The sequence below is a fragment of the Macrobrachium nipponense genome, chromosome 29, assembly GCF_015104395.2.
Source record: "Macrobrachium nipponense isolate FS-2020 chromosome 29, ASM1510439v2, whole genome shotgun sequence".
NCBI classification, from domain to species: Eukaryota; Metazoa; Arthropoda; class Malacostraca; order Decapoda; family Palaemonidae; genus Macrobrachium; species Macrobrachium nipponense.
Window position 1 is genome coordinate 21,801,340 of NC_061092.1, and position 15,000 is coordinate 21,816,339.

The window sequence follows — 15,000 nt, forward strand, 5'->3', positions numbered from 1 at the left end:
AGGCACTGAAAGACTGACCCGATCTGATGGCACAAGGTCTCGAGAAAACACGAAATAACACCGCTCTTGAAAAGAGAACAAGGTCCTCATTCACGACGAAAGACCGTCCGCTGGAATGTATTGGCAGAATTCTTTTGAGTCATTAAGACCTACTTGATTCTTCTATAGATTGACTATTTCACCGATTGGCTGAACGATCTGTGCATTCCATTTCCATTCTTGTTTTTTATCTAATTATTCATTTATCGACATTTCTTTCAGGCTTGCTTTATTTTGTATTTACTGTGCGCTTATTTTTGTGTACTATGTTCAGTTATAGAAATATATATATTATATTATATATATATATATATATATTATATATATATATAGATGAATAGTATATATATGTGTATATATGTATATCTGTATATTCTATCCATATATATATATATGTGCATATATATATAATATATATATATATAATATATATAGATATATATATATATATATATAGAATATGTATTATATATATATATAGTGTATGTATATGTATATGATATATATATATATATATATATATATATGTCAGTATGTATATATATATATATATGTATATCTATAATAATATGTATGTATGTATTTTGTATAATGTAATGTTAATGTAATGTATATAATATATATATATATTATATATATATATGTATATATATTCATATATAAACTTCCTTTGCAAAATCCGCACAAAGGAAGTAGTGCGTCCGTACCTGCCGCTTCATCGCACAGTACTGAAGATGATTTATGAGCTATCCCTCAAGTAGGAGATTAGCTGTTCCTTTCTGGACATGACCGGTAACAGCAAAAGCAGCAGTAACAGGAACAACAACTAGCCGCTGCGATAATAGACTCTGATTGTAACTAGGCCTTGCAAAAACCCTACCCTCATTAGATTGCAGTGGGAAGATAAACCTTTATGAAATACCCGGATTAACCTAGGGGCAGCAGCGCCCGCCAATTGGCGACGGCCGAACCTTTACCCTTTTACCGGCAGGGGATTTGGGGGTGGGAGGGGAGGGGGCGGGGGAGTGCGTCCCAAGGACCAAGGGGGTCCTGGATGGATATACCCTTTCACTCGTGGGGGTACGTGGAGAGAGAGAGAAAGAGAGAGACAGAGAGAGAGTTTTCGAGCTGGGGTAGAGGGGGAATGAGAAGCAGAGCGCTAAACCGTTGCATGAGTTGGTGCAACTTTGCGTTCTATTTCTTATCAGGAAATCTGTAACAGTCAATGCACTGCGAAGCTGATGACTTCTAAGAACCTGCGCTTAATATCTTCAATGATTGTTTGTGATTACTCCAAGCAGCCATTGATGTGGCGGTGGATGCACAGGCGACTAACAGTGAGCAATAAGCCATTTTATTAATGGCTATCTTTCTCCTATTATTTATTCGCTCCTCTTACGTGCTTCTGTGTTCAGAGAAACTGATACCAAGACCGGCCTTGAGTTTGATACTTACGACTTTCATATATATATATATATATATATATATATATATATATATATATATATATATATGTGTGTGTGTGTGTGTGTATATATTATATATATATATATATTTTTTTTTTTCATGAAAATAACCTTTTTTGTATTATTCCCCATCAACAAGACCTATTTTAAATCGCCCCCCCCCCACTGCCCCACCATAAAGACTTATTCTAAATTTCATTTTAATGGAAGAGACCTATTTTCAATTTCTTGTTCAAAAAAGAAAAACGAAAAAAATTCCATTTATAATTTTTATTTTCATCAAAAAGACCTATCAAGACCACCCATTTTATTTTGTCAGTAAAAACTTTTCTTTGTTAGTCAGTGTGAAAAAAAAGCAGCCAAAGACGAAATTCATCTCAATTTTAAACTTTACATAAATCACAACTGCTAAACCCTTCAATCCATTTACGCTCTCAAAGTACATTTCTCCATTTCTCAGACGACGTAGGGAAACGCCTTTCTTTTACTAGGGATCAAGCATGGTGAAGCCGCTTATTCGTTCATCCCTCACTTAGAATTATACACAAAAAATATCCTACCATATTGCTGAATCTAAGCTGACTTGCTTACAACTACAAAAAGTCATATTACATGAAAACCCAGCTCTCGGTGCTTGCTCTTATCTGCTGTCATACGCTTTAACAGGGAAATTGAAAATAAAAGCAGACTGAGGGTTCCTCCGAAAGTAAATGTGCTATCGCCTAGCGGCCGGCATTCATGGTAATAATAATATACAGGATTTGTAAAGCCCAGATATGAGAAGTTTTTGCAGGTTATTATTTTTATTTCTTTGGGGTGGGGGGCAGGGGGTTGTGGGGGTGGGAGTGTTAGAGGTGGGTTAACGACGGCGGAACATATACTAGTTTTAATTATAACAAGCAGAAAGTTTACGAATCTAGAATTCCTGGTGATTTTCTTTGGAATGAGGGGTAAGCCATTTTTCATATATATAATTAATAATGCTATGCACATAGTGCACACTCCAAGTAATATTAATACTTCCTGGAAGTTTTATTTTTTGTGTCGGGGTCTCTGTCAATGCGAACAATAAAGTTTATGACACGTTCCTAATTTTTTTTAAATAAATGGGGAACATCGTATTTATTCTATCAATAATAATACACGGATACTGTCGTCTATATATTATTAACAGTTAATGGGAGTACTTTTTCTGCAGGCGGGAGAACCGGGCAGGGTAAATACATGCATACATACACACACACACGCGCGCACGCACACACACACACACACACACACACACACACATATATATATATATATATATATATATATATATATATATATATATATATATATATATATATATATATATATAAGAAAATAATATTCTCTCTGTTAATAAGAAGTCACAGACCGAGAGAACAATTCAGATCAGATCTCATGAGATACAACGTAATTTGTCGATGCAGTTTCGACTGTTCATCGTCTCTGGCCTTCGGCCTCCATTTTCTTATTCAAAGAGTTGTGGTTTTTTCCCATCTTTTAGGCCTGCAGGTGAATTGTGGAGAGAGACGGACTCCGTTTTTTTCTAAACTGACGAAAAAGAAGTCCAAGCAGTTGAACAATTAATGGTTAAAGTGTTGACAGTACAATTTTAACTACTTACTTCTGGTTATTGAGCATAAATGTTGCACACTGTGGAAATCTAATACTGGAACGGAAATCGACATGAATACATGCTTTCAATTCCAGTAATGACATTCCATCATAAGCACTCTTTCCATTGCAAAGGGAATGCAAGTTTAATGCTTAATAGGAAAACTTAGAAGCGAAAACATGAACACTGACGCCTCATAAGATCTTCAGCTAAGCCAAGCACCAAAGCCTCGTCGTCTTCTGTTCGCCCCTTCATGTTTACCCCCAGAATTTTGTCCTTCGCCCCCTCAAGGTCCTCTTGGCGCGACTATTCATAGCCAATGCCCAAGCACAACAAATCTGGACCCTTTATCCTGCCTTTACTTCTTCAGCCTTGAATCCAGCGCGGAATTGCTGGAGACCTTCGCCCATCCTAATTATTATTGCAAAACAGATACAATAAGGAAGACGGAATTTCGGCCTGGAGGTTGGAGGACACCAAGAATAAGATAAATACAAATGCTTTCATTATCATAATGCCCCGCGCTGCCTGGACACCATGAAATGAATTCTGTATTTGATTTCTCAAGGAAAAAAAAAAAACGGATGCAAAACAAATCGTTTCTGAAGTATTGCCGAAATGTAACATTATATTTGTGTCACTATCACCATTTATATCTAAAACGAAAGAATATATATATATATATATATATATATATATATATATATATATATATATATATATATATATATATAGATAGATAAATAGAGTTGTTGTGCGCGCGTATTATCTCCCTTGATATCTTATACAAACGACAACAACGCAAAAATAGTCTCAGAATCAGCATAATTCAAAATAGGACACTATTTATAACGTTATCAATATTTAAATGCAAACACAATTGAAGATGATTGCCCTCATTTTTTTTCCTTCGTGATATGTTAAGCAATTGACAAAAACGCGAAAGAAGTGGCTTGCGAAGCTGTTCACAAAGCTACAATATATGTAATTATATAATATATATAAATATTATATATATATATATATTATATAGAGAATTATTATATTATATATACATATATGTACTATATATATATATATATATATATATAATATATATATATATATATATATATAATATATATATTATAATATCCTTAGCAATAGTTATAAAGCCTTTGGAATTGAAGATGGTTGATCGAGCTCAGTTTTTACTTCTTGATCTGTTAGATAACTGACGTGAACCATCGGCCAGCCCCTCCCCCTTGGTCTGAATCTTTTTTTTAAAATGCGACACTATAATAATTCTGTCGCTACCAACGCTTTCGGAAAATGCATTTTGAATCAAAGACGACCGTTCTTGCCCTGGTGTTGTTTTTATTTCTTTCGTGATATGTTAAGACAATTGACAAGGACTAGTAGCGTGTTTATTTGTACGAACACGGGAGAAAGAGAGCCACCCTTGTCTCTCCTCTCTCCGGATGATCTATCTCTGCCACACGGCGCATGTTCCAGCATCGCTTCTACAACATTCATCGACATACAACCGCTGCGAAATTGACATGTGACCTTACGGCCGCAAAAGAGTCCTTGCTCGCTGATAGAGTGAAACTATGCGGACGGTGAAATGATTTTCATGCTCCTTTTTTTTTCTCTCTCTTTTTTTTTACAATGGGGCTGAATGAAAAAAATATAAAGTGGTCTGACTAAGTCGTTAAGCGATTCAAAAGTTTCTTTTTTTGATAACTCTACATAAAACAATAGAATTATTAGACCTGATATAGTCATACAAAATCTTTATTTAACTAGATACATTCTTACACTACCACAGTCAGACTCAAGACAATGAAGCTCCTATATTCTAACACTATTTCGATTCATCAAATAAAATTTCCAATACAAATTAAGATTTTAATCCTAATTTTTATATGGTCAAATGCCCTTCATATAACTACATTAAAAACCTATTAAATAACTTGTATATAAAGAAGACTGGTACAATGTAACGCGCTAAGGATGTTGTATAATTTTTCTCTCATTATTGAGAAAATGTCTACGGAGGGAATTGTGGAGAAATGTAGGCCCCAAAATCATAACGTTTGCCACGGTTCAGGGATTAATATTTCTGGTGATTAATCCATTTTCTATGTGATTAATACATTTGCTCTTAGCTGCGTTATTACCATAATTATTATTACTGTAGCTGTAGAAGTTGTTTACAGTATGAACGAAAAACATATTTGTGACGCTCAGGGCATTGGTATCGCCATTAGCTGAACTGAACGGTAAAAAAAAAAGAAAAAAAAACCGTTGAAAATTTCTATTACCTCTGATGCAAGACAAAGCCTTCCACAAGGGCTGTCCACGGACTTTCTTTATTATGGGGCCATAATAGAGGTCTCTAATGATTATGTTATACATTCCTCTCTTTTGTTTAAAACAAGATGGTTTCTCCTGATAATTAATACTTCCCCTACGCAAATAGCAATAGCTTGAAATTTAAATGTAAAAATCATACAAAAGATGTTACAGAAATATACGTGATACAATAGAATAGAATATTTATGCTGCCGGGTAACATAAATTATACTGATTGACTCCAGTGGTGATCCTCTTATTCAAAGGAAGTATATAATTACAAGAATGAACTGTTCATCAATTAAATGCATCTTCTAACTCATTAATCAAACAATCTTATCGCTGATTTGTTTTCAAAAATAGAATAATCAAATGTAATTGTTATCCTTATTAGTCGATTTATTGGCTAAAGAAAGGGATTTCAGAAAGTACGTACAAGAAATCCAACCACTGAACTCGCTCGCAAGGAAAGGATTTATGAGTCTGGATTATTGTCAAAACACAAGCTCTCTCTTAAAAAAAAAAAAAAATCCAAAGGCCAGCCTAATAAAGGATTAGGGTGAACATTATATTGCTTCGTTACTTTCTTCCACCGATTATGCACAGAGATTTCAAAATATAGAGACCAGTTATAGATGACGTATCTCTTAATTATGATTCTGATGATTGTCAGCCATTATTCGTCATTATTAATGGAACGATTATCTCTCAGCTACGACTGTTGAATAGCACAATTATTTCCATTACTCTTACCAAGACGTACGTTAATTCATAGGCGAGCTCGTGCACACGAATCCACTCCCAAGTGCTTTCCTGTATTTTATCTATACTGCGTTACGAAGATGCGTAAAATACACCAAAGTACTTGTCACCTAATTCCTTCTATTTAAACATTTCCTGTGGCTTCCGCTGTTAATAATATACCTATATATATATATATATATATATATATATATATATATATATATATATATATATATATATATAAAGCCTGTATACAATATATATCAAAGTTTATGTAAATGTGTCAGTATATGTAAATCAGTGTCACTCTAAGAGTGAAAATGTAAAATCGATGTCAGTGTGAACTTAAGACATCTTTCCCTAACCAGATCCTTCTATTTCTTTGTGCCTTTATTTATTCGTGTTCACACATCGTAAGATTTTGTGCATATAAGCGAATACAGTAAATCAATTTATTTATTTTCAGGTAATATTAAATATTAGCATTGTTCTGAAGGCCTATTTTACATTTAAGAATAAAACGTTCTTGCAACTTTGCATCTGCAATCTGGAGCATAAGAAATAAACTCAGAAAAGCTGAAGCGTTAAAAGAAAAAAATAATATAATTTATCTGACGGCTTAAGGCCTCGGTGATCAATTGTAATAAATTATACACATTGAGTCTTAGATGCCTGAGGTAGTTTGTCAACGAAGCTTCGACTCTAGATTTTACTAAATCAAAAAGTTGTTTGATGTTTTGGCTCATAACGTATATCATGGCAGTAACTGGGGTTTATCAACATGTCGTATATATAATTCAAATTATTCAATCGTAAAAAATCGGGGTTGAAATCGAAGAATATTGTCACTATTTACGAAAGCGATTATTCGAAGCAAATTACATTATACTCTCTATTAAGCATTATCGCTGTGGAGGATGGAGTGCACGGGGTCATGGACTCCGATGAATATTGCTGTTGGTTGAAATGTTAATGGATTCAAGGGAGATCATTAGGCAAAGGTGGGGTGGGGGTGTGGGGGGGGACTTTAATTATATAAATATTTTCGCCATAGATTCGCCAAGTCATGAAGCCTTGGAAAAAAATATTTTGTTAATTTAGACGATCATTTTTGTACATTTGACCTGGACGTGTATACACACATACATAAGTATATATATATACATACATCTATATACACACTATATATAAACGTAAATATATATATATATATATATATATATATATTATATATATAATATAGAGATGAGAGAGAGAGAGAGAGAGAGAGAGAGAGAGAGAGAGAGAGAGAGAGAGAGAGAAAGTAAAAATTTGATGTAGATCGAAGCTCTGTATTGTGTCCACTCTGGCTCTTTAAGGGCAGCAGCTCCATTAAAAATATAAATACTGAACACTCAAATGTAAATATTAATATAAATAACCTAAATAGGGGTTTGGACGAAATTCATGTATCCTGAAAATTAATCAAGACTACTGGCGACAGTTTTAAGCTTACATGTATAATGCTTGCATTAATTTAGATGACACAAGAATTTTCCTCCAAAAACAATTTCTTGGGGAGTATATATGTATGTATATACATACATATACATATATATGCATATATGTATATAATATAATACATGTTTGTGTCATGTTTGTGTATGTATGAATACTGAAGAACCTACCTTTATCGTAAACATTTTCCATGTCTTCTTGAAGCTACCGGTAACGTAGACAATGTTCTTAAGCAGTCAGCGCAACTTTGTTGATAGTTCTCCCGAAAGCCTGAAAAAAAATAAAGGTTTAATGTGATTAGATATATGAAAAGTTGAGTGAATTCATCATATAACAAGGCTATTCATCATATAACAAGGCCAATAATAAAACTGAATGCAATGACGCTGTTAATAATTATTTAATCCAAAAATTAGATTCATGAAATTGCTAGTTAAGTAACACTAATAATTTACTGAATTTATTCTCCCCAGGCGAGGAACAATGTATCCTGAAATAATACATTTTTGCAGTGCTACAATATGCATAAAAAATTAGTATGATTCCAGAATATGAATTTTCAGTATGAATAAACTTCACCACAAACTCTATGAAATATTTGAGGTAAAGTAACATCTCGGTGATAAAAGTCTAATAAACAAATAAGATCATAGGGTTATTATTGATGAAAAAGGCTCCCAATAGGTTAGAATACTGGGAAATAAAAAGCACAAGATCAAGGTTCATGATCTATAACGTCAGAGGATAGCTCTATGGTCGAGATTATTTAAAAAAAGATGTTATTTTCCTTTATTGTTGATACTTGACTTAGGCAGGCAAATTTTCCCCTTATTTCGTCTGCGAGAAATGCTCAATTTCCAAGAAATATATTCCAACAGGAAAAACAAAAAATTCATCGAAAAATGTCAGAGCGAAAATGTAGAGCAGTTGCCTCAGAGCAACAAGCAATGCAAGAAGCAGGTCAGTCTCCTTGGGCCTTGTTCCTCTTTCCCTTTTACCTTCTTTCTATAATCCTCCTGTTTCTGCGCCCTCTCCTCTCCCTCGTTTCTCCGCGGTCACCATTCGCTCCCGAAGGGCGAAGGAAGCAGACGAGAGAGAGAACAAAAAGGCGGGAGGGGCCAAACATGGAGAGACCGATTGCATGAAATTCGCAATTTCATGTTGAGTGACAGTCGAGGATTATCGCTACCTTTGTTAAGTACGTTTAACATACAACCTCGTTGGATTCTGACAATCATTTAATAATTTACCTTCCCAGATAAATCCCGTGGCGTCACTTCTCCGGCTACTAAACACAGGGAAATTCGTATACGCCATCCGGGTGGGTTTCATTTCCTTCGGATCGGTAACCTTTCCTGCATAATTTCTCTTGTTGCGTTTGCATCCCCGAGGGACAAAAGAGTACTTCTTCATGGCTGTGGTTTTGTGTCTCTGCTGATCTCTGATATGACGACTACTTGGTGTGTGTGTGTATGTGTGTTTGCCTTCAGAAAATTGGGGGTTTTCTCATTAACAAAAACTTGTTAAAGCAGAATTAACACAATGGAATATCTTTAAAAACCTTAATTTTTTAAAACTTTAAACACAGCCAGAATCAATAGCCACTACTGATTCTTCCCGTTAAAAAAAGAATTTTAAGGTTTTTACAAATATTTCATAGTTAATTTTGCTTAGATTTTGCAATGGCCATATTTAGTTGGGTGATTGTTTCTTTCGAAAAAAATCTAATTAAAGATTTTTTTCCGTCTTCTAAATTGAGATAATCGCTTTATTTTCAAAAATAATTTCATAATCCGAATCCTATTTTGGTCGAAAATTATCAAAATTCTATTTTTAAACATTTTCCCATTTTTTTAATTTGTAAATTGGCAATTTCGCAGCAACAATAAATTGAATTCCACAGGTTTCTATATGCCAGGTGAGGGAATACTTCTCGGTACACATTTGATAAAAACCAAAAGATATTTATTAAGTCTGGTTATAGGCTGGGTTCGATTCTCCTCTTTAATAGGAGGTTAAGAGGGTTAGGCAAATTCAAGTTCGCGTATTTTGGTAGGGAATATTTAGAATAATTAGAAAAGCAGTCGCTAATGAAGTAAAATGTCAAATTACAGCTCACGTGGATGAGGTAAGATCTTGAAAGAACCTACCATAATAAGTACTAATGCTATTTTAGCCGTTTTTCCACTGTAAGCAGATATACAAAACTGCTATGAGACGCGTACTTGATGACGAAATTTACGAATTCGCACAATTTTCTAAATAATTAAAGCAGAATAACCCCACAATTACTTTGATTAATAACCCCACAATTACTTTGATATTGTATTTAACAACGAATAAATATATGATGACGAAGATAAGAATATCTCTGCCGATGACATAATCTGACAGGAAGGAATTATTCAAATCTAAATATAAGGATTGGTGACCGTTTTTTCAAACTCCGAAATCCCTTTGCTGAATTCATGATTAATGTTTACGAACTCCTCAAAAATTGTCAAGGAAAATGCTTTTATATCATTTTATGAAACTGTCATACTCTATGTATATCCTTTTATGGCAAAGTTGAGAAGCCAAATGCTCCGTTCATTTCCCTGGAATTTGTGGCATTGAACGCTTATCATCAGAACTCACCCATAGCAAAGAAGCATCTATCCCAGGCAAAACTAATGCGGTGGGATCTTTCCAGCATCCGAAAATCCTTTAGCTACCTGTTAATGTCATATGTTGAACACTCGTGGATATCATTAATTCCTTAAACGTCAGTATAAAAAAACAAGATTAAAAGAAAAAAAATAATAAGTCCTTTAGTTAAATGTTGGCATTTAAGTTGCACACCCTTTGCTATGGGCGTCGCTATTTCTGTGAACGTATATTTATGATTCGCTATCGAAGGAAATTGTTCCAGAATGACTGATAGCAAAAAGGTGTCAGTTTAAGGTATGGTCCTTGGTATTCAAATCGTCAGGTTACTTTTTGCAATGATAACCTTTGGTGATGGTAATAAACTGGAATGCGCCATTTGTTACTCTAGTGTACTTCATTTGCAATTTTCACGGTTGCTACATTTCTATTACTCTTCATTCACAGAAAATGATTACAACGCCCTAGTTCAGATTCATTACCTTAATTAATAGTATCGACATCAGCAATATGCGAATGAAAAATAGCTATACCTAATCTTAAAAAAAAAAAGCCATAAGAAGACAAAATCAGTAAAAGGTTAGAGATTTACTATGACCGTGGTATAGCAGAACTTATTAGATATTTCCATACATTTGAGTTGAAGATGAAAACCCGATGAAAGTGCTTAACTCTTGGCTTTGCAAAATACAGAAAAATATAATAAGTCCTTTACTTAAATGTTGGCCTGTAAGTTGCACACCCTTTGCTATGGGCGTCGCTATTTCTGTGAACGTATATTTATAATTCGCTATCGAAGGAAATTGTTCCAGAATGAATGATAGCAAAAAGGTGTCAGATTAAGGTATGGTCCTTGGTATTCAAATCGTCAGGTTACTTTTTGCAATGATAACCTTTGGTGATGGTAATAAACTGGGATACGTCATTTGTTACTCTAGTGTACTTCATTTGCAATTTTCACGGTTGCTAAATTTCTATTACTCTTCACTCACAGAAAATGATTACAATTACGCTTATAGTTAGACAGTTATTTAATAAACATGCACATAGAAACGCCCTTAATTACCTTAATTACCTTAATTAATAGTATCGACACCAGCAATATACGAATGGAAAATAGCTATACCTAATCTGCAAAAAAAAAAAAAAAAAAAAAGCCATAAGAAGACAAAATCAGTAAAAGGTTAGAGATTTACTATGACCGTGGTATAGCAGAACTCATTAGATATTTCCATATATTTGAGTTGAAGATGAAAAACTGATGAAAGTACTTAACTCTTGGCTTTGCAAAATACAAACATAATTAGTTACAGCGTGAAATCTAATGTACACATAATCCTACCATGTCAATGGTGGCCCAGTACGAACCAGTGGCTCCAAAAGTCATGTGAAAACTAGTGTATTTAGCAAAAGCGACTTTCTACAGAAATGACTATCGGGGCAGTAACAGCCAACATACCAGACAGATATTCTTGTAGGAAAACAATGGAAAAAGAAGGTATCAGATATGAGAGTAAAAATCTACTATATAGTAAAAGATGATATTTCAAAGTAGCAGAAGAGGCATCTAAATAACATATCCAGATTTCTTACTGAACTGTAAGACAGATCCGAAGGGAGAGCAAGTTCTTAGTAACTGGCTACATATATAAAACTATGAAATTCATGAAACCACACCTACTAGAAACCTCAGACAAAGCTGAAAAATATAAGAGATCTAAATGACAGGGAAAACGGAAGAGCACATTGCTTATAGTTCTGACGGGTTGCTCTAAGTCAAGAATATTAGATAGTCTCTATCAAAAAGCTTCTTGGATAAAGAATAGAAAGAAAGAATGGGGATTTATGATGAATAAAATCGTCGGGATGAGAGGTTCTATCCTGAGAAGAGGCTTGCTGGATAGATGGGGAAATATAAGTATCCTTAGGGATAATGACAGCAAAAAGGAACAAAAAAGGAAATAATTACTGAAAAGGGAAATGCCTTAGTCAGTATTGGGCTGACAGGTCCCGTTGCCATCCCTGAGAAAAGTCGTGGAAGCAATTATTCTTAAACATCTATTACTTCCTGAGAAAACATTTTTATTCGAGCTCAGTTAGATAGAGGAGAGAACGCCTGGATATCTTAATATATATTAGTGGCAAAATGGTCGGTTCCCCATAGAACACGAGCACAGTTTGCAGAGCACGCAAAACTTGTTTAATATTAGACTCTGTCAGATGCTCTTACGATGCAAAAAAGAAATTTGTGGCAGATATTTCCATTACTAAATAGTGTATGGGGAAGAGAGAGAGAGAGAGAGAGAGAGAGAGAGAGAGAGAGAGAGAGAGAGAGAGAGAGAGAGAAAAACGTTACTCTTAAACTAAAGTTACAATTATAAAGTTCTTCTGTTCTCTCTCGTAGCTTGCTGCTTCTTCCTAGTAATCCCCCGAAACATCATCCATAAAGCCTTTCGTAACAAATACCCTGCCATGTAACTTAATATCACGCCTACCATGTTAATATCTTGAAGCCTCCATGAAGTACACGGGGGGATGCTATCTTATTTATGACGACCGAAACAACGATTGTTCCCGATAAAATCTAATGAGGCGCAAAAAAAAAAAAAAACAAAAAAAAAAATTAAAAAAAAAAAAAAAAAAAAAAAATTGTCTTAGCATTATCAGTCGTCAGATATGAGATCTGTTGGGATACACCATCGCAACACCTTACTCTGTTTTAGGATGGCCATTAACATTGCTATGTTTAAGGCTGTGCTCACACAGTTGTATGTGTATATGAGAGAGTTAAGACATTTATGGTCAATTTGTTGTTGCTCATTTGTAAGACATGCACATACGAGTGCAGGTCATACATTTATATATATATATATATATATATAATATATATATATATATATATATATATATATATATATATATAAACACGAATAAGATTATTAGGAGAAGTTTCATTATGTTAGATCACATGTTTACTGCTTAATCTACGTTTCATAAATTTAGTTCCCATGATCAGAGCTACAACAGAGAAAATGAAAAGAGAATCCATAAATCAGATGTAAGGATAAAGTAGATAATGCAGTAAAAAATATTTAGAAAGTTTTAAATACACAGAAGAATAAAATTTTAACTTAAATGCAAAACAGTTTCTAAATTTCACCTCTCTCTTGAGGGCTATTTGGGACAGGGAAGAAACTGCTTTGAGAAAGCAAATTGTGGCAAAACTCCTAAGAACCAAAACCATTTAAAACAGTGGTTCCCAACCTCTTTTGGCCATGCCCCGCCTAATCACCTCTTAAAATCCTGATGCCATCTGTGGTGATATATAATTCTTATACATTCACGTGGAGGGAGCCTAAAAGGCCATTAACTTGGTTTAAACATTCTCAAATTGCCCCTTCCCCCTGAAAAATCAAGTTACCCCCTGGTGGGGCGTACACCTCACGTTGGGAACCACTGATTCAGTAATTCCTCTGTTGTCGAAACTTTCTCCTCACTGCTGCTGTTTTCCGCTATCGTTGAAAAGATGACCATAGTAAATCAATTGGCTTTATTACTACTTGTTATCAGATGATGTTGAGCCATTTATCGGTTTGTATCGACACGTAGAAAGCAATTCATGATCAGCTGATCTGAGCATGATAAACTGATGATGTTTCAGTTCATTATGGCTGACTTCGATCTCAGCTACAAGTTGTTCTACTTCAAGTCTTCGGTGTAATGTCTCTTGAAGGTGTTGGAAGACAGATTGTTCACTTCTGGGGTACTGCAGGTGCCTTTGAAGACTCGGATACCGGAGGTCTCTGCTGGGTGATAGAGTTCGGAGGTCTACACCAGACCTCTTACTCCCATTCACGTCGTACCACGCTTCCCGGCTGACTTTTGGCAATGGTGCGTGCTGGCATATGCCAGCTTAATCATAACCAACCACCACCAACCGCCTTTAGTTGCCAGCCCCAAGATGCTGACTTGGAGAGATTCATAACTCGCAGATGGACAAGCTGATTATGTGCACTACTAGTCATTTATTCCTTCTCTCCGTTGAGGCCGGTGCGGTTCCTCATTACAAATGATGGGATTACGTTAATAAGGTTGGGGTTTCTGAAATACCTTCTATCGTGGAGGTCATGCCGAACATTTATTGTTCTTAATACCTTCCTCTTCTCTTCAGTAGACCGTGGTATATGGCTTTCTATAGAAGATTACAAGTGTTTTCTGCCGGTCCGTATTGTTACGGCAAAGTATGGGCTAGCTATTATTTTCCTTAATAGTTCCACAGATACAATGAGTAATAGGCGCATTCATTAAAATTATAAAATCATCAGCAAACTTTAAATCTTAGGCTAGGTCTTCACAAGCGTAACTGAATATTTATTCACAAATTTCGCATATACTGTTCATAAATCAAATGGTAACTGGAATTTCTTTTAATTTTGCCATTGATATTTCTGCCAAACAATATGCGCACTTTTGTGATACACAAACACAGACACACATATATATATATATATGAGTGTATTAACGCACGCGCACATAATATATATATATATATATATATATATATATATATATATATATAGTATATAGATGTATATCATTCGAGCTACAAATGTCCTTTAATATCTAATTCGT

The 15,000-nt window shown here is 34.6% G+C and overlaps 1 protein-coding gene across 2 annotated transcripts in view; it reads right to left on the bottom strand.

The window, feature by feature from the left end:
- The window catches only part of LOC135206183 (homeobox protein OTX-like), a 492,545-nt gene that overhangs the window by 395,361 nt on the left and 82,184 nt on the right, over positions 1-15,000 (bottom strand). For both annotated transcript variants that reach the window (XM_064237496.1, XM_064237494.1), the window contains exon 2: positions 7,893-7,992. The gene's annotated coding sequence lies outside the window, so the exon portion shown is untranslated. The remainder of the gene's footprint in view (positions 1-7,892; positions 7,993-15,000) is intronic.